Raw genomic sequence first — 20,234 nt, 5'->3', positions numbered from 1 at the left:
GCCCGGGCCGTCTGGCCTCTGCCCAGCTCTCTGCCTGCCACCCTGGATGGCCACCCCAGACAGCACTGTGCCTCGGCTCCCGGGAGGGACCCATCATAGTCAGCTCTGGGGAGGGAAGCCCCGCAGACGCCTGACGCACTTCAGACTGAGACAGAGGTCACTGGGAGGGGGGCCCTGGCCCTCCCTTTTCTGGAGGGGCTTCCCGCCTGCTTCTCCTGGCGGCTTCAGGCAGTGAGGCGAGCCAGGCCGGCCCACGTGAGGCATCCTTGTCCCGTGCCTCAGCGTCTCCTGAGGAGCGGTGAGGGCAGAATGCACCATCTGCCACGTGTGAGAGGACGTCTCTTAGGCAGCTGTGGGAGCCCCCATCTGCACCCCTTCAGGAAGAAAGCACGCAGCTGCCTTTCACAGGGATCCGGGCTCCGGCCAGGGCCTGGCCGAAGTCTCCTAAGCAACCACAGATGGGCCCTGTTCCTACAGCTGGTTTCCCACAGGACTGGGACCTCACTGTTCAGGACGCCCCTCAGCCCCATGTGGCAACCTTCCCAGGAGCCAGGAAACTCAGGCTCCCATCTCTGACCTCACGTCAGGAAGTATCCCTGACTGGAAAAGCCTCCAGCCCCGATAAGGTCTAATTTTCCTGAACAGCTATGGAGACGGGCGCCCACAGCCTTCCGTGGTTATCTGATAGTGGCGAGGCCATGTTGGGGTGACTGGAGGGCTCACCTTGCACTGGACCCACACACCTCATGTTTCATTCAAATGCCTTCCTCCTTTCCAAGGACACAGAGCTGTTCTCCCCACTCTGTGGCTCCCCAGCAAACTCCTACTCACCCTGCAGGGCCCAGCTCAAATGTCTTTGCACTGAGCAGCCTTCCATGCACTCTCTAGGTCAGAGATCAGGGCATTCCTCTCTCTCTGACAGTAACATTGCTGAGTTGCAGTTGATCCTTCATGTCTTAAACTGGGAGGCTCTTGGCCTCCTGCATCGCTCTAGCCCAGCCCAGGGACTGGCATGTACCTGGAGGTCTTTGGTGACACTCTGACAAATGGATACTTACCCAAATGAAGAAACAGACATCCACGGGGCAACTGCTGTGCACCAGGCTCATGCCTGGCTATGCGGGGGCTGCAAACAGGATACCTCCTAGTTCTAGCCTCGAATCTGTTTTCCAAACTCTAAATTTATATCCACTAAGACTGTTTATTCTGCTCATCTTTGGACTATCTTCAATTTATACCTGATCACATTTTTGTTCCTTTTCACAAACCCAAGTAACAGATTTATTCAATTTCTCTTTCCTCTCACCCCAAGATCCTCTCACTCAGCACTGTGCATCACAGGATGCTGAGCAGCATCCCTGGTTCTACCCGCTGGTCACCAATAGCAATCCTCCACTCAGGGGTAGCAGCCAAGAAGTGTCCAGAAGTTTCCAGATGCACCCTAGGGTTTGAAATTGCCCCCAGCTGAGAAACAGAACTCTAAACTATCTTCCCATGATTCCTTCCAGCCCCGAAGCTGGAATTTTCTTTCCCTTTTCTTCTCTTTCTGGGCTAAATTCCTCTTCCTGTTATAATATCCCCCTGGTCCCAGGGGTGGACTGCTTCCTGCTAATTCTCTGAGTTGATGAGAACCTGCCTTTGACAACCCTAAACATGATAGAGGGAGGTGAAAATAATCAACATCACGTAGGTAATTACAAAAGGGAAATCAGCTCCAGAGATACAAGAACTATGAGAGCAGATGGCTCAGAGTGCTAGCTGAGCCCCTCCCTCCGCCAGGGCCGGCACAGCTCTGGGGCACCCGGTCTGGCCTTGACCCTCCTGCCTGGCTGTCGAGAAGGGAGACCTGTCTTTCGGGAAGGGAGGCTCACAACCATCACTCTCCCCGAGCAACCTGGCTGTCCACAGGCCAGAGCAAGACCCCTTCTCCGTGGGTGCATCCAGTCCTGCCCACCAGCATCTTCCTTCTACCTAGAACCCCCCCCTCCCCTTTGTCTGGAATCACTCTCTACGTCCCAGATTATCTAGCATGACACCCTCCCCTCTGCGTCACCGGCTCTGCCTTTGCTCTGCTTCTGGCTCCTGCTTGGCCTGCAAGGCCTTTCACTCCAGAGTCTAAGCGCAGGGAGGAGAACTGTCCTGCTCGAGGACAGGAGCTAGAAGCCTTTCATCTGTCTGTCCATCTACCTGCCCACCTGTGTCTGTGTGTCCGTCCAGCTGTGCCTTTCCTCAGTCCCCCTTACCTCCTAGTGACCACCCCTCCCTCGCTTTACTCCCTGCAGTCACGTCTGCTGCACCCCCAGCTTTCCTGAAACTAGGAACAGCCAATTCACCACGGACTTGGCTGTTCCTAAGTTCAGGGTCCACCATCGTCCCCTCTCCCTTGACTGCCCAGTTCCTTCCATCCTCTCGCTGCCCCTCCCCGGGGACCTCTCCTGCCCTCTCATGCTTTCCCCTGTCTCGCCAGCTCCTGTCCTCACCGCCTTTCTCCCTCTGCCCACTACTCAAGTGCTGCTGCTGCTTGGAGCCCTCTCCTGGGCCACCTTCTTTCTTAATTTCCCATCTACTCGCCTGGGGTGTCTCCCCAAGGGGTCAGGTACCATCTGTGTTTCTAGATGCGTGGACCACCCGCCTCTCCAGAGCTTCAGCCCCCGTGGTCAGCACCACCTGGGCAGAGAGCTGCTATGCACAGCACTTGGCATGCACTGTGCCCTGACGTGACCTGGGCTGAATGCTTGACTGGGGTCATCTCATTTAGATTTATAAACACGCCTCCTAGCAACCTCGTGAATGGTGCCCCGGAGCATTTCCCCAGGGTGGCTCTGGATCATTAATCCCATGTCACAGAGGGGTAAACTGAGGCCCAGGAAAGAAGTGGTTGGCCCCAAAACTCAGGCTTTTTGGCTCTAAAGTTGGCATTTTTACCCACAATGCTCTAGCGTGAGCCTCCAGCAGCTGGGAGAAGATTCTCCTCATTTATTCCAAGTACTTGGGCCACATTTCTTCCTTCTCCTGCCCACAAGTTCACCAAAACAGTGGGCCCTCTGCTCACTGCCCACCCCCTCATTATTCCCAGCGCTGGTACGCTGAGGTCAGAAGAAGTCAGGGGGAGCTGCACCTATGCGTAGCAGCTCCCAGCTGCGGAGGATGGGTCACAGCCACAGCATTTACACTGACAGCCGAGTAAGTTCATCCATTCTCAGTTCTAAGGATCAGCTTACTGTAAAAGTTAACACCTCTGAAGTTGGGGCCCAGCGTGCAGGCAGCATTGTACTTTAATGGTGATGTCTGTGGGACCCTGATAGCCACAGTATACTTTCCAGCATCTCGTGTGTCTCATCAAGCCCGGTAACGAGACTCTAAGGTGGGTCATTACCCCCACTTGACAGCTCACGAAGCTGGGGTTCAGAGGATGTGTTGCTCAGGGCCACACAGCTCTCAGCTGCATCAGGGTCAGCAGGGACCAGGGTTCTTGCTCCTCCTGCTCATCCACATTTTGGGGCTCACGGGACCTGGCCCGGATGCAGACAGGCATTGCCAGGAGGGAGGGGACTGGCACTCAGCCTCTGCCGGCCCAGAGACACCAGGTCTGGGGCCTTCCCCCTCCAGCGCTTCATCTCTGACTTCCACATCTCCCCTGATGGCATGTTCGATAGGATCATCAAGACCTCGGTGAGTGGCGCACAGTCCCTGGCAGGTGGGGCTCCAACTGCACCTTTGTGCAGACTTGCAAAGGGCACCCCCTCTGGGAGGGCCAGCCACAGAAAAGCAGACCTGCACCCAGACACACATCTGAGCAAGCCAAGCACTGGCTGGATTTGGGCCCCACTCACTCCTTCAGCCAGATGCTTCTGGAGAGTGTACAACCTGTTCACCCGTACCTGGGAGCCCACAAAACACAGAAGGCAGGACGGCCTGATGCTAAGCCCCAGAGAGCCACCCCTGCCCTGCCGGATGCCCTCCTGCTTCCATGAAGCTGAGGTCCCCAGAAAGAGTGAGGTGGCACCACTGGGAGTCAACTCTTTGCCCCGTGGAAAGCCTCAGCCCCATCCCTCCTGACTGGTGGCTGGTGGATCTGCCTGGAAGGTGACTCACTCGAAGAACCTGCTGTGCAGTGGTACCCTCGTGGGGTCCTTCAAGATGGACGTGGGAACCACGTGTTGCCAGCCTGGTGTGTAGTCTCATGGCCTGGTCAGTGTGGGTGCACACGGCTCTGGGAGCCCAGGGCTCGCTGTCCTTCCCACCCTGCCAGCCCCTGGTCTCAGCCTGGCCAGGACCGTGAACTCAGGTGGGGCCACAAGTACACACAGCCATTGGGTGTGCAGGGCAATGGGGTGCCCTGTCTGCACACAAACACAATGACTACCTGCACCCAGTCTGCGGGGTTCACAGGAGCCCCACGAGGTAGGCAGCATCGCCCCCTTTTACAGTTGGGGAACCTGGACCTTAGAGAAGCACCCGGGTTTCCCCAGTCACCCAGTTGGTCGGTGGTGAAGTTCTCAGCACCAGATGCAATGACGCTGGGCCCTCAAACACTTCCACTGACCATCCATCAAGGGACCCAGGCCACCTGAGAACAGCCATGTGGGGCTGTGTCTATGGTAACCCGGGGTCAAACCTCCATGAGGTCGGTGAAGGAACTCCGAGGGTTGGCCCAGAGGGCTGGTGATGATGGCTGGGCCAGGCAGAGAAAGTGCCCTTGGCCTGACAGACAACAGCTAAGCACACGGCCAGCCCGAGAACCACGGGCACACAAGCTGGCATTGGGCTCCACGCAAGCCCCTCAAGTGGACTTGTCACTGGGGGTACAGTAAGGACCTCGTTAGCCCTTTGACAGTGACACTACAATGTGTGACTATCACATCTCACCCACAGCAAACAGTGAGGGAGGCATCAGTGTTCCTCCCCATTCTACAGAAGAGGTAAATGAGGCCAAGAGAAGTTGTGTCTCGGAGGTGCCACTAAACTACTAGGTTGAAGAAATTGGCGATTCCTTGAGGTTCACCCTTGCAGACACTTGGCTGGTGCACATTATAACTATCATTCAGGCCAGGAAACTGAAGTTCAAAACCCAAGATTATACACATAAAAATCACAAAACCTTAGAACATGGAAACTTCAAGAGACCTTAAAAACACCTAGTCTGATCTCTCTATGAAAGGACTGAAAGAATAAACCCACTCCCTCTTCAAATAGCCTTTACCTTTGAAGGCAGATTTTATGTCCTTCCTGAGTCTCATTCTCCTTTCTTGCCAAATGTCCCCCAGTTCAGCCAGCCATGTGCACACCTGTCCACCTGCCCGTGTATCCACTCATCCACCCACCCGCCTGTCCACATATTAATCCATCCTCTATCCATTTATCCATCTACCATCCACCCATCCATCCGTCTACATTTTCAACTGGCCTGGCAGCCCCCCACCCCACCATGTATCCGTCTCCCCACCCAGCCGTCTGGCTACCTGTTCCTGTATCCATGCCACAATCATCTGTTCCAGCAAGACCCTGACACTCTGGAGCAGCCTAGGCCCCAGCCCCCTGCTCCTGAGGCACCAGTTCCACCACACCACACCCCGTGGGGCATGACCGGGCCGTGGCTCGGGGAACATGTGTCCTCTGGCCCAGAGGCAGGCGGAGCTGTGGTCCCAGGGCTGCTGGGCCTGAGAGCCTGGACCCCACGCACCAACACTGTGCTCCACTCCGGGCTGGGCGGCGGCCCCGAGGGCGGGAGCGGCCCGGGCTCGTGGCCCGCTCACCGCCGCAGAGCCCCGGCTGCCCCGCGGGTGGGCCGTCCTGCCGGCCCCCGCGCACGTCCCCGCGGGGCCAAGGGGCCACGGGAGGTGTGACATCCCCGTGGTGGGCAAGGGGGCCGACACCAAGCCGCCCCACGAGGCCAGCCAGATGGACGAGGATGGCATCAAGGGCTGAGGCTCCCATCTCCCCCGGCCCCTGGCTACCTGGCCTGGCCCTTCCAGGGGCACAAGGGGGCTCCCAGGGTGGACCTGGCCCAGAGACTGTGCCCTCCCTCTGTCTCCCTCAGCCACACACTCAGACGGCCCAGCTGTCCCTGGAAGGAGCCAGCGTCAGTGTCCACGGACTCTCCATATGGGACAGAAACGTCTGAGGCCAGGCGGGCAGGGTTCACTGGGGACAGTCAGGAATGACAGTCATTTGACATCTGGACTTCTGTCTGTAAGAAACTTGGGAAAAAAAGGGGCAGGTTCCCAGAGCTGCTGGATCTTGAGTCTACACCCAGGAGAGCAAAGCCATTTTGTTTTCTGTGCCAATTTTAAGCCGCTGACAGTGGCTGTTGAGAAATATTCTGGGATCTTATCTGAACACAGTGGGAGAAAGTGCTGGGATCCAGTGAGTCATGACTTTGGCGGGCCGGGGAGGGAGCGTGGTGGCCACGGGGGAGGTTTCTGTGTGGGAGACAAAAGATGTGACACCCAGCTAGGAAAGGGGACAGTGTTACCAGGATGGATCTCCCCCTCTGCAATTTACAAAGTGCTCATGTGTTTTAACCTGTTTATCACACTCCTGGAAGGGAGCCTTATCCTACTCCTGGGAGGTGGCTGTTATTCCTGTCTTCCAGGTGAGGAAGCTGAGGCTCAGAGAGTTGGGGAGATTTGCCTAGGATCCCATGAGAGACCAGAAACCGTCAACTTGAGCATCTTCAGTCCTGGTGTGGTCCTTCTCAGCCATCCTTCACATGCTGTCCTGGGCCCCAGGGGTGTGCAGATGCTGGGGCAGGAGTCTGGGTGCCCTGTCTGGCCACCACAGTCCTAAGTGTATGCGCCGGCAGGAACTTGCTGCTCCCTGAGGGGGTGCCCCCTGAACGCCAGTGGGCCCGGTTCTACGTGAAAATTTACCGAGCAAAGGGGCTGCCCCACACGAACACAGGCCCCATGGTTGACGTGAAGGCTTTCACTGGTGAGAACAAGGACCTGGTTGACCCCTATGTGCAAGTCATCTTTGCTGGCCAGAAGGGATTGGGGCACAGGCAGAAGGAGGTTGGGCATGGGGTGACAGGCACCAGGGTGCAGAGGGATGGTCAAGTGGTCCTGGGGACAGACATGAGGCAGAATCAGAAGCCACCAGACTGGACTTCGATCACCTTGGTGCGTTCACCTCTGGAAGTGAGGAGATATGAGCGGAGCTCCAGCCCAGAGGGGCTGGGGGCCAGGCCAGTCTGGGCCTTAGGGATTCCTCCCTGCCCCCAGGTCACAGAGACCAAGAGCTGAACGGGGGGACACTGTGAGGGAGGAGTGTTTGAGAGGCTGGTCGGGGGGAAGAGTGAGGAGAGGAGCATGCACACACACACACATACACACGGGCACAGCCACCACGTGCCACACATAACACATATATACCCACTCACCTGCAAACACACGTGCTCACACACATGCAAACTCTCAACCCCTCCCACCAGGGCTGGACCTCAGTGCAGAAGAGCAGCTATGAGCCACTGTGGAATGAGCAGGTGGTCTTTACAGACCTGTCCCCCAACTCTGCAAGTGCACGAAAGTACAGATCCGGGACTCGGACAAGGTCAACGACGTGCCCATAGGTGCCCACTTCACTGACCTGCTCAAGGTTTCCAATGACGGAGACAAAGCTGAGTAGCAGGAGGCCGGGGGTGGGGGTGGGGCTTAAGGGGCGGAGTCAGTGAGACTCCCACACACGCCCCCACCATCCCGCACCTCGGCTGGAGCGGCAGTGGGCTTGCTCAGGGCTTTTACCAGCAGCCTCTGCCTCAGGGGAAGGGTGGAAACTCATGACTCAGCTCTGCACAGAGCTGCCTGGGCCTGTCTGAGCCAGGCTGCCTGGATTCGAAGCCCAGCTGCTCTGACAGTTAGAAGCTGTGTGAACTTTGTATCTGTTTTCGCATCTGTAAAATGATGAAATAATGACAATTATCTATGTGTGCATATGTACATGCACATCACATACACATGCGTACTGCCCCCCTAGAAACTACCTGCAGACTTGTGGGGACTTGGAAAGACTCACCCCTCCTAGGACCTGGGCACTGAGCTGGGTAAGGGATACAGAGCAAGGGAGGAATCCATCCTGTCCTCACAGTGCTCATTGGGGTTGAGGGAGATGGATGTGCTACTAAATGTGCAAAACCTGAGGCACGAGGCACAAAAGACCACACAGATTGTACGATTCTGTTTACATGAAATATCCAGAATAAGCAAATCCATAGAGACAGCAAATTGACTCATGATTTCCCAGGGGTGGGGGGAGGGGAGTGAGGATGACCTGCTTAAAGCTACGGGGTTTGTTTTGAGGGGGATGGAAATGTCCTGGATGGTTGCACAACATAGTGAACACACTAAAAAACACTGAAATGCATACTTAAAATGGTGAATTTTACATTACATGAAGTATATCTCAAATTTTAAAATGCTGTAATTTTTTATAAACTAGGCAGAACAAAACCAAACAAAAGACATAAAGCAGAATTGGATCCAAGTTTCACATGAGCCATGACAAATCCCAACAGGAGAAAAATAGTTGGGACTAGGAAACGGGAGGGCTTCGTGGGGGAAGAGCGTTTAACAGGCAGAGGCAGAGAGGAAGGACCTTTGGAGAGGAGGGGAGGGGTCTGCGGAAGCAGGTGAGACTGTGGTGGCACACAGCCGTCCTTTAAGTGGCTTTCGGTGGCCCGGGAGCAGGCACCAGTCAGCGGGCAGCACGACTTCACTGCACAGACGTGGATGCGGTTGTACGTGGGGGCCACCGCTGGCTCAGGCCCCACAGGGAATAAGGTGACACATGACAGTGCCCCATGCGTGTGATAAAGCCACCCCGTCACCGCGCACAGCAGACACGAGCTCTCTCCGCAGCCCCTTGAGAGCCTCAAGCCGCCCCCCAGGCCCTCTCTGGCCTCGGGTGACTCCCTGAGCCAGGCATGAGGTCCTCAGCTCAGCAACCAGGAGTGCAGGCTGGGAGCCCCCCAAAGAGGTCCCCCCACCCCGAGCAAGCCCCTCCACCCTCTGCCCCTGCCCGCAGGCGTGCTGCCCACGCCGGGCCCTCCTGGGTGAGCGTGTGCAGCTCCATATGCAACCACATGCTGCCCGACGAGCACCAGGACCAGAACGAGGGCCTGGGGGAAGCCGTGTCCTTTCTCATCCGCCTCATGCGGGGCCCGGGAGTGGAAGTCCTGGATACCTCCAACCCTGAGCTCACCGGCCCCTCGGAGGTGCAGGGGGAGAAGGCCACGCCTGTCTCAGAGGTGAGGCCCCTGCTGGGGGGGTGGGGGTGTTGTGCTGTCCTCCGGAGCTCCCTGCTCAGTCCCCTTCCTGCCCTAGCAGCCTGGGCCTGGGCTTAGCCTGTGGCCACCCTGCCTGCCTCGATGGCTGGAACCCAGGATGAGACCTCCCTGCCCAGGAAGCAGTGTCCCCTTCCACTGCCTGCGACTGCTCTGCCCGGAGGTCCTGAGGTGGAGCCCTGCCTCAGCCCTGTTCCTGGTGGTGGCTGTCCTCGTGTTGGACAGAGCAGCCTTTCCCCCAGGGACATCCAGGCTGGGAGGCAAAAGGAGTTGGACCTTCAGTGCCTGGGCTCCCAGCTCCACAGCTGGGTAGCATATCCCCCACCATTAGCCACCAGGGCCTGTCTGTGAGATGGTAGGAGGAGGCCTGGCCCCAGTCCCAACATCCCGGCTAAGTTCTCAGGATGCTTTGAACCACCTTCTCCACAGAGCTGCATGTGGAAGGTGGGAGAATTCTTTCTATTTGGAGCCTTTCTGGAGGCCTCAATGATGGATTGGGAAAATGGAGACAAGCCCATCACCTGTGAGGTCACCATAGGTGAGAGCTGGGCTCACAGAGGGGTCTTCAGGCCTGGGGGGGTGCTGGGTGGTCACTGCCAGGCCCCGCGCCGCAGCCCTGGGGGGAGGGGAACTTTGACCACTTCCCTCGTGTGTCCTCAGGGGCCCACACAGCACACAGCGTCCGTCCCTGAGTGCACACACGCCCCACCGGGCGCACCTTAGCTCCGCCTAGGGCTAGGCTGTGTGAGGGGCACGGGCAGGAAAGAAGCCCCCTGCAGAAGGGAGCGAGGCCTTGCCGGGTGGGCGAGGAGAGGGTGGGAGTCCGGGGCACTTCCCTGGCGGGACCTTGAGTTCAGCGGTCATCGGGGCCCCAGGGAGGTCTCTTTCTCTGGCTAGTGCTCTGTCCTGTCTGTGCTGGCTCTGACCCCAGCACCTTCCCCGTTCCCTGACTTTCCCTCTTCCCGTCCACAAAGCTTGGGACTGGAGGGCAGGGTGGGGACCCTAGGTACTCGCAAGACCTCCCCTGCCTCCAGGCAACTATGGGAATGAAGCTGATGGCCTGTCACGCCCTCAGCGGCCTTGGCCTCGGAAGGATCCAGGGAACAAGAAGGAGGTTGATCTGATCCAGAACAAAAGTGATGACAAGACTGACGAGGCTGGGGACTTAGCCTCAGTCTCCTCCACCCCACCCATGCAGCCCCAGACCACCGACAGATGAGCCAGCGGGACAGAGGGTGCTGAGAGGCCCTACCCGCTGCCCCCATCCTCTCATAGCCCGCTCCCCTTGCCACCTCCCTGGGCTCCCAGGCCTCAACCTCCCAACTGCTCCCCACCCCCCAGGAACTACTTCCACCTGCCGTACTTGGAGTGCAAGCCCTGCATCTGCATCAAAAGCTGATGGCCAGAACAGTGCCACTGCCTCTGCAGAGCCAGCATCGTGGACACATCACAGACAAGCTGGTCGTGGCCAGGCCGGGGACGGAGGGGAAAGCTGGGGAGGGGGATGCTTCGGATGGCCTCCCTCAGCCTGGAAGTTTCCCTCGCAACACAAGAGGCCTGTCTGCCCAGCAGCTTGCTGTCGGGTGGGTGAAGTTCTGCAGGAACAGCCCCAGCAGGAGTTTCTGTCCCCACCCAAGTCCTAAGAGTGGAAGAGGGCCTGAGGGCCACCCAGCCCCTGTGATCCCTGGAGGCGGCTGGCCAATCCCTCTGTCTCTGGCCTGCACACCTTCCACTGCTCACATCTAGACCTGAGTCCCGCCCAGCCCCTGTGAGTCCACCAGACCATAGACTCAGGCCAGAAGTGGCTTCTTCAGGAACTGAAGACCTGTGAACATGAAGGCCTCCAGGCTCTGAAATCAGAGAAACTGGTGGTTTCCCTATGATGATGGGACACTCCAGGGACAGTGCTCATGGGAGGTCCTAGGGCGCTAGCCCCTTGTCCCCGTGATGAACGGGGCAAGACATCTGGGGGAGCTGATGGAGGCTGGGGCTCACACTCCTGGTTCACAGGAAGAGGGCCTGGATGATGATCAAAACGGACAAGTCCTACCCTGAGCGACAGCGGGGCATCCTGGAGGAGCCGAGCTGTGGCTGCTGGTGAGACACAGGGCTGCTGAACGGGCCTGGGGTGGCGCGGCACGCCGAAGAGGGGGCTGGCAGAGAAGGAGGCATTTGCAGGCCTCCTGCTGGCAGGTGGGCTCCGCTAAGCCCTGTTCCCCGCTTTCTGTCCCAGCCGTTTCCTCTCACTGGCTGACAAGCACCAGGGCTCCTCGTCCCAAACCAGGCTAGACGGAGAGTGCCTCAAGTCCCGCGTGCGGGAGCTGGTGTGGATGCCGCTGGACCACATGGGGGACAGGGCAGGGTCTGGAGGTGGAAAGGGAACTCAAGGTGGGGGGACATCTGCCCCTAGGGCCAGCCTCCATCACAAGTCATGGACTGAACCCAACATACACCCCATGACCCCGCAGGAGAGTATGGGGCAACAGACAAAGACCCTGCGGGCACAGGTGAAGCGGCACACAGTGTGGGACAAGCTGAGGCTAAGCCAGAACTTCCTGCAGAAGCTGCGCTTCCTGGCAGACAAGGTGTGCTCCCCGAAGGCATGCACAGAGGGGATGCCAGCCCCAAACACAAGTGACCCGAGGCAGAAGTGGGGCTGCACAGGAGGCGTTGAGCCAGACCACCCAGGAGGCCCCTCCTGCTCTGACAGCCGCTAGGGGACGGGGGTGACCAAGCCTTTCACCCTGTTGGGTGTTCTTCCCCCTGGATCCGTGGGAGGAGAAGGAAACCCCAGCATCAGGTTTCCTTCCCTCCGTGGGTCCAGGGCTGGCCAAGGGGCAGGACCTCTCCCTTACGGGCCCCCACCTGCCCACCGCAGGCCCACACAGCATCCCCGATGTCTTCATATGGATGATGAGCGATGACAAGCACATGGCCTCAGCCTGGTGCCCCTCCAGGACCTGCTCTTCTCCATCGTATAGGAGGAGCTGGGTGAGGACCGCACCAGATCAAGGCACTCTTCCTCAAGGTGCCAGAAGAGAAGCGAGATTAGAGGGTGGTGGGGTCCAGGCTTCGTTCAAGGGGTCAGTCTCCCCTTGGAGGGGGCAGGCGCCCACCCCGGGTCTGGCTGGCCTGAGCTGATGGGGTGCTCAGAGAAGAGGTGGAGAGAGCAGAAATGACAGCGGGTCCCATCCCACCCATCCTCCTTGGCACTCTGTTCCCAAACCCATAGCCCAGTTGAATGGCTGCGAAGGGACAGAGGCCCTCTGACCACTGCCTGCTGCAGCCCCTTGCCCCTTCCTCACCCCACAGGCTCCAGCAGCTGACCCTGTGCCCACCCCCAGCTGCCTGGGAGTGGGGCTTCGGCGTGGTGGGCTGGGCAGTGCAAGCCAGGCTGGAGCCCTGCCTGCCGCTGGGCCACAGCAGGAAGCACAGGGACTTCCTGTGGGGCCTGCACTGCGGCCTCGAGGGAGTCCAGTCGGCCCTGGGTTTGGGCCTGCACTCCCTCCTGCCCAGGAGCCTGGTCTGCACCAGTGAGTGAGGCAGGTTGCAGCCAGGCCCAGGGAAGCCCCTGGCTCCAGCCCTCACCCTGGGAGAGCGCTAGGGCCACCTGTTCCCAGCCTCCCGGCCTGTGACCCCACAGAGAAGCAGGCCTCCAGCCCCTTGCCCGCAGGTACCAGGCTCGGAGACTCTGCGCAGCTGACTGCAGTGGCCTCTCAGACTCTTCACCTGAGTCTTTTTATCGACCAGAGTCAGTGCATGGAAGTGAGGGCTGGGGGAGGAGGGAGTGGCACTGGCTTTGCGGGCATTGGGGGAGGCCTGTGAGCTTCTAGGGCCTGGGGAGACAGATCAGCCAGCACCCTAGACCCTCAGAGGGAAGCCTGGCAGATACCTGGGGACCCGGGCCACATGGTGGAGGCTTTAATGCACTTACATTCTGCATGGAGGACAGGGAAGACCTGGCAGGGGCTGAGGGAACAGGGTCAGGAGCAGACCTCACATCAACCTTCATTTTAAGATTCCCAGAAGAGTCAGGGAACATGTCCCTCCTGCCCCCGAGTCCCCTGGAGACCACAGTGACTGGGGGTGACTCCTGCTCGGGTATCAGCCCACCCACCACCATTGATTACCCATCCCTCCCGCCCTGAGCTACAGGTGCTGAATGAGACCCTGTGCCCCACCTGGGACCAGGTGCTGGTGTTCGACACCCTTGAGTGCTATGGAGAAGCTCGAGTTCCTGGACGACCCCCCCATCATTGTCATTGAAATCTATGGCCAGGACACTGGTGTAGGTGGGCTTCGGCACCAGGGACCATTCCAACGGCCCCTCACTACAACTGCACTGGTGGCCCCATCCCCCGCTCTGCCCTGAGCCCCTCGGCCAGGTGCTTGCTGGGAAGCTGGAAGGTTGGGCAGCCCCTCCAGGACACCTCAGGTGTCCCCTGGCCTGTCACTTCAGTCTGACTCCTTCCTGATGCTCGGGGACTCTGGGGCCTCAGGGAGGATATGGGCCAGGGCATCCCGCCTCCCAGCACAGACAGCCCAAACTCAGGCCCAGAATCTTCAAGAGATGTGTCATTAAGGCCTGCTGTCCCCTGCCTCCCCCACCCCAGGGACTCCCCGGCCTCTGCCCACACCTACCACAGTCAGCTGCCCAGCTTTCCACAGGAGCGCTGGAGTGGGGGAGTGGAGGACTGGGGTGCCCCGAGTGAGCTCTGGACTAGAGGCAGGCGCACCCGTTTCTAGTCTGAGTACTGCATCTGCCGTTCAATACCTACCTGGCCTGAGCTAGCCTGAGACTTGGTTTCCCCATCTGTAAAATGGGATGATCACCCCTGCAGCTACATGATGCTGAGGGGGACTGAATGTGATCCAGAATGTCAACATGCTTGGTAAATTCAAGCACTGAGAGGCTACCCTGGCTGTTTGTCGTGTCAGGGCAAAGCCGACTACATGGGCCGGAACTTTGCCAAGCCCGTGGTGAAGCTGGCCAGTGAGGCATACTGCCCACCCTGCTTCCCGCCCCTGCTTGAGTCCTACCAGATCTACCGGGGCAGCGCCACTGCAGGGGACCTGCTGGCCACCTTCGAGCTCTGGCAGGTGGGGCTGCAGGGAAGAGGGGACTGAGTGGGGGCCAGTCTCCTCCCCATCCTGCTGTGAGGCCCATTGTGATGGAAGCTGAGGATGTGGTTCTCGGGAACCCAGGCTGTTCAGCTTTCCCTGTCTCCCCAGGTCATGTGGCAAATAACTCATGAGGAGAGGGAGCTCTCTCCAGGCTAGGACACTATGTCCCCCATTTCCCAGATTGGACCAGCAGGGAAGGCCGACCTGCCGCCCATCAATGGTCCAGTGGACATGGACCAAGGTCCCATCATGCCTGTGCCCATTGGCATCTGGTCCATGCTCAGCAAGTACAAGACGAGGTGTGTGAGGACTGCACACCTTTCCCGTCCTTGCCTGCAACAGGCCCTGATGTTCTTGGCTTCCCAGCCCCCTCGCTCTCTCCTTATCAAGGGTCTGTGCACATATTATATGGTTGGCATCAGACTCCAGTGGTCTTCGGCAACCTCAGGCCATGCCTCATTTTCCAGATAAGGGTGATGAAGGCCAAGGAGGGGAAGTGACTGGCCCCAGGTCACACCAAGGACCCGGCAGCAGACCCAGACTGCTGCCCATCCAGTACCTGCCCCTTCTGCACTGTCACACTGCTGCCATCCAGGACCTATCCCAGCCCTCCATCTGACCCCAACACCCACCCTCACCCTGAAGCCCCTTCAGGACACCCGCCCCTCGTCAGCTGTCAGCCCCCGGCCCCCTCCCACGCACTGCCCACCCAGGGGCCAAGTCCTCCTCAGGTGGCCTGGCACCCACAGCTGGTGCCCTTGACTGAGGGGCTCTCCTCTTCCCCCGCCTCCCTCCAATTCACGCAAGTGTTGTTCTGGGGCCTGAGGGACCTCAAGGACATGAACCTGGCCCAGGTGGACCGGCCACGGTGGACATCGAGTGTGCAGGGAAGGGGGTGCAGTCATCCCTGATCCACAATTACAGGAAGAACCCCAACTTCAGCACCCTCGTCAAGTTGTCTGAAGTGGTAGATCTGGGCCCCGGGGTCGCTGGGCAGAGCTGGGTGCAGCCGGGCAGCTGGGCAGGGCCGGGTGCCTCTGGCCCTTCTCTGGGCCCAGGCCGCGCCGGCCCCCACCCCCAGGACCTCCCAGAGAATGAGCCCCTGCAGCCGCCCTCGGACATCCGCGTGGCGGCTGCCAGGCCTTGGCTGCTGCAACCTGGGGCGCTCCCAGCCGTCAGCTCCCTGCTGTGTTTCCTCTCCCGGCCCCCAGACCACTGGCCCCCAACTGGAATAGCGCAGGGACGGCCGTGCCCCAAGGCCCACGGATGGTGCTCCAAGGGTTTCTTCCTTTCGCTCATCCCCTAGTCAGAGTCAGGGAGGCCAGGAGGGAGGACCCACCCAGGGGCCAAGGAAGGCTGCCCCGGGCTGCCCCGGGCTGCCCCTCACTCTTGAGCCAGAAAGGGCCAGGGCCGGCGTCCTTAGAATGCCCGAGGGCAGATGGCTTCCTCTGCCAGGTCTTGGAGAAGACCCAGGCGCCCTCCCAGCCTCCACTGTGTCACTCACCGCAGCCCACCTTCCTCTCTGGCCACCTCGTCCTCTGCCTGTGCCCATCTTTTCTCCCTCAGCTGTCGCCTCCCTCCCTCTCCCCTCAGAAAGCTCCAGAATCAGCTTTAACCTTCGGTCATTTCATCCACCCCTGACTCTCACCATTACTCCTGCTCTTCCCTGTCTGTCTGTCCATCTCTCTGTCCAGGCAGACTCCCCGGGGATGCCGTGTGCTGTACAATGGGGGGGTCCTCCTCCCACCCCGCAGGGGAGGTCGTGGTGAACATGGAGCCAGAGGTGCCCGTCAAGATGCTGGAGACCATGGTGAAGCTGGATGCGGTGAGGTGCCTGGGGTCAGTCCCACGCTGGCTGTGGATGTGCACCTGCATGTGACACTTTACCAGAGCCAGGCCAGTCCACCTGTGAGACAGTACATTAAGTCACTTCCCCTTCAGCATGTGTTGGGACAGGGCCTCCCCTGACTGCATGTGCACAGAGCCCTGTCCTAGACTGTCCTGGGAGGGAGGACTCAATTCTGCGTGTGTGTGTGTGCATCTGGGGACACATGCCTGAACGCATGGTACGCATGTGTGAGAGGCAGGGAGAACAGTGACCATGTGAAGTCATAGCCTGCAATTACTTTTATTCCAACAAACACCATAAGCACTGGATTCCTTGTGTGAATACCAGTGTTCTTTCCAGAGGGTCCCTGGGTTCCTTCCCAGCCATTCACAAAAGATCCTTCCCATGCCTGGCTTGGGGACGAATTTCCAGGTGGAAGCTCCTTATTCGTCCTTTGGGACTAGGGCTGTTTATCTGCCAGAGGGAGACCTGGGGATTCAGGTGTGGAGGTGGCCTCTGCCAAGGAGGGCAGGATGGAGGCTGGCCTGGAACAGGCCATCCTGAATCCAGACAGTGTGGAGGAAAGAGTTCGGGCCTTCCCCCAGCACCCCATCACTTGCTCTGTACCCCATTCCTCACATCGTGTGCTTCATGCAGCCTGGGGTGCCCCCTAGCTTCTGAAGCCTGAGCTGGGTCTGAAAGGACCTTCCCTTACCCCCATTATCCTGGTCCCCAGAGAGTCCCAGCTGAGTTAGTGCGGGTGTGGATCTGGGGAAAGGGGAGCAGCTGAGGCCCAGGCCTGGCCCACAGGCCCGGGTGGCACGGCTAGGGCTCTGGGGCTGCACCTGGAGACCCCAAGACCCCCTCAGCTCCCAGCCTCCTGACCTCCCTCTGAGGGTGTCCAGGCCATCAGTGAACAGAGGACGGCACTGGCCCGTGCTTCCCCATCATCCCACAGGCCCTGGGCTCCTGTGGGTCCGTGTCACCAGGATCCTCTTCAGCTGTGTCACTGAGCATCCACTTCCCTGTTGAGGCCCTTGCACCCCCCCATAGCCAACATCACCGAGCGCCGGCCACGTGCCTTGTCAGCCTCCCCTTCTGACGCGGCTGCGAGCTGCAGGGATCCCCTGGCCGTGCGCAGCCATCCCGGGGCCCAGCACCCCCAATTAGACTCGGTGGAGCCCTGAAACCGGTCACTTTTGAAAGCCCCCAGTGATTCTAATGTGCAGCCAGGGTTGCCAGCCACCGCCCTGGAAGGTCTGAGGAAACATCTGCGAGGCAGAGCCTTCACGGCCTCAGAACTGGCTGTGTGAGCACAGGCGCTCGCAGCACACAGGGAGCGTCCCTGCGTCAGCTCCCTCTCCTCCTCCCTCCCTGGCTTGACCGTTGCCTCTATGTCCAGCCCTGTGGCTATGGCCTGTCCCTATCTCCTTGCTTCCCCCCTGCAGACTTCTGATGCGGCCATCACGGTGGACGTGGTGAGTGTGGGGACCACAGGGGGTTCTGGGGAGAGAAGACCCTACACCATGCAAGGTATCAGGCCAAGGGGAGCAGCTTCAGGGACTGAGACACCCCCAGCCCCTGGTGCTCCGGCCAGCACGCACCCCCGGAGAGGCAGCTGGAGAGAGCTGCTTGGGGAGCAGGGCCCCCGGGTGCTGGATCTGCCTCGGCTGGTGGTTCATGCTGGCAGGTCATGACCCTCTGTGGGCCGTGGCATCCATTTCCACAAATCAAGGCCCTGCCCCTTTGACATTGGGGTCCTCCCAGAGCCTCCTGGAGCCCAGGGCTTCCGGGGAGCAGATGGTCAGAATGGAAGGGGGACTCCCAGATGGTCCAGGGCTCTGGGAATGACCAGGGTGCGGGGATGTATGCAGGACTCCGGACTTGGCCAGCCCTTCAGGCTGATGAGGATGAGAAGACGGAGAAGGAGAAGGGCATCTCAGAAGAGACGGAAGAGGGGGAGCCGGGTGAGAGCATGCAGGACTGGCGGTCCGCGTGCTTCAGCGCCATTGACACCATGAAGGAGCTGAGGCCTCGGGCTGGAAGAGGTGACCCGAACTCCCCATCAGGCCCTCCAGTCCAGCTTCTTTCCTGCCCCCTACTCCGTCAACATGAGCTTGGAGCAGCCTGTAAGACTTTTTGAGCTTCGTCGTGAACGATTGGTTTTCATGGATTCTGCTTTTTGAAGATCTGATTGTTTAACAAATTCATCGTGGCTGCTAAGACTTTTATATCTTGCAGATATTTTTACTAAATTAAATGAGGTTAATCTGTCAATGCAAGGGGAAAATGTGAGTTTTTACAGTATTTGATAAAATGTCATCAAAAGAAAACTTTGTTTTCCTACACTCAGTGACTTGACTGAAATTAATCCTATGGTTGATGGAGATAGTTTCAGGGCCGCTGTGCAGCACCTCAGGGATTTGCATTCTACTCTGTTAATATTTTCCTGTAACAAAAGGTAATAATGTTTGGGTTAGAAATTTATTTACAGTAACCTAACCCAACCTCATTAGTGTCATGGGACTATGAGAGCCTGATTGATTTAACATCTGATTCCCAGGTGAAGCAAAATTTCACTGAACTTTCATGAAATGAATTTTGGAGCAGCCTGAGTCAGGAGTAGACAAGCGTTGCAATGCTTGCAGGTTGTGTACTGCTTCGTTTACTACCATGCACCTATGTGAAGCAGGATTTTCCTATTATGCTGGAAAAAAAAAAACCAACTAGTTGTGGAACTGACTTAGCAACACCACACCTAACATTAAGCAGATATGTGATAAAAAGACACAAAAGCACTGTTCTCATTAAAATCGGAGGGTTCTGCGTGCCTCTTGATAACCAAATATAAGATGCAAATTTAAAATGATTTACTTCAAAAAAAGGAAGCTAGTGCATTTATTTTTCATGAGTGAAAGCATATGATGTGGTATATTACTTTGCAGCTTTTGGTATCTGAGGCTGACTCACCAACGCGGTGGGTAATTCAGTAAAGCAGGAACATGGGGAGGCAATCATTTATTTCAAAGAACATTAAGGTAGAAACAACACATGACTGGGCTTCAAGATGCTCACATTCACTTGTCACACCAGGGAATCCTTCATGTGTCCACTTCCATCATTAGCCAAGATCCAGGAGGTTCATGATGCACCCCGGTGTGTGTGTGTCACCCCTCAGCCATTTAACTTGCCTAATTGTCATGTTTTCTATTCAAAAAATAAATAAATTTCAGTACATAAAAACGAAGAGGAGCATAACAAATGATAATATATCCAACCTGACCAAAGAAACAAAAAGTACAAATGGAACAAACACACTGTGTGTACCTCTTCCCAAATGCCAGCTTATGTCACCTGGTGGTCCCAAATGGAGCATCTCCTACAAGGCACTCTACTGGGAGGGTGTGTGTGTGTGTGTACGCACGTGTGTCAGTGTGGGGTGGCACGTAGACCAGAGGTCCAGCAGTCATTCAGAAAGCACACAGCTGACCCAGGCAGGGGACAAGCTTCAGACCTTCCTGGCTGAGCCTGTGCCCAGGGAGGTCTGCAGCTCACACTGGCTAGGGGAGGCTGGGTCACACGTGTCCCTCCATCCCCAGCCCAGCTGGAAGCCAGAAAGAGGCCCAGGTCAGCCCGTGGCCCATTTTCAGCCCTGCTCCACCCTGGCCTGTCCAAATGCCACAGGGCCATGTCACACATCTGGCTGGCAAGCGTTCCTTGGGCTAGAGCAACTATCCCCTCTTCTCCACGTTTGCCCCCTGCCTGGTGCCCCTCTATAGCTGCCCTCCCGCTCCCCCGGCCTCTCAGCGCCATCTCCCCTCCTCCTCCCCGTAGTGTCTCAGCGTTTTCCTGCCTTTGGTGAGATGGGGCCATTTCTCTCAAGGGTCGTTTTAAATGTTCAGGTTTTTAAATTTTTATTTTATTGAAGTATAGTCAGTTTACAATGTTGTGTCAATTTCTGGTGTACAGCACAATGATTCAGTCATACATGAACATACGTAT

At 58.0% G+C, this 20,234-nt stretch overlaps 1 pseudogene; it reads left to right on the top strand.

Annotated features, from left to right (window-relative positions):
* Positions 1 to 18,375, top strand: part of LOC141575687 (otoferlin-like) — a 30,460-nt pseudogene extending 12,085 nt beyond the window's left edge.
* Positions 18,376 to 20,234: the final 1,859 nt, after the last annotated feature.

Source organism: Camelus bactrianus, chromosome 31 (genome assembly GCF_048773025.1).
Source record: "Camelus bactrianus isolate YW-2024 breed Bactrian camel chromosome 31, ASM4877302v1, whole genome shotgun sequence".
Taxonomy (NCBI): Eukaryota; Metazoa; Chordata; class Mammalia; order Artiodactyla; family Camelidae; genus Camelus; species Camelus bactrianus.
Note: the sequence above shows the minus strand (reverse complement) of the source record. Positions and strands in the feature narration are given on the sequence as shown.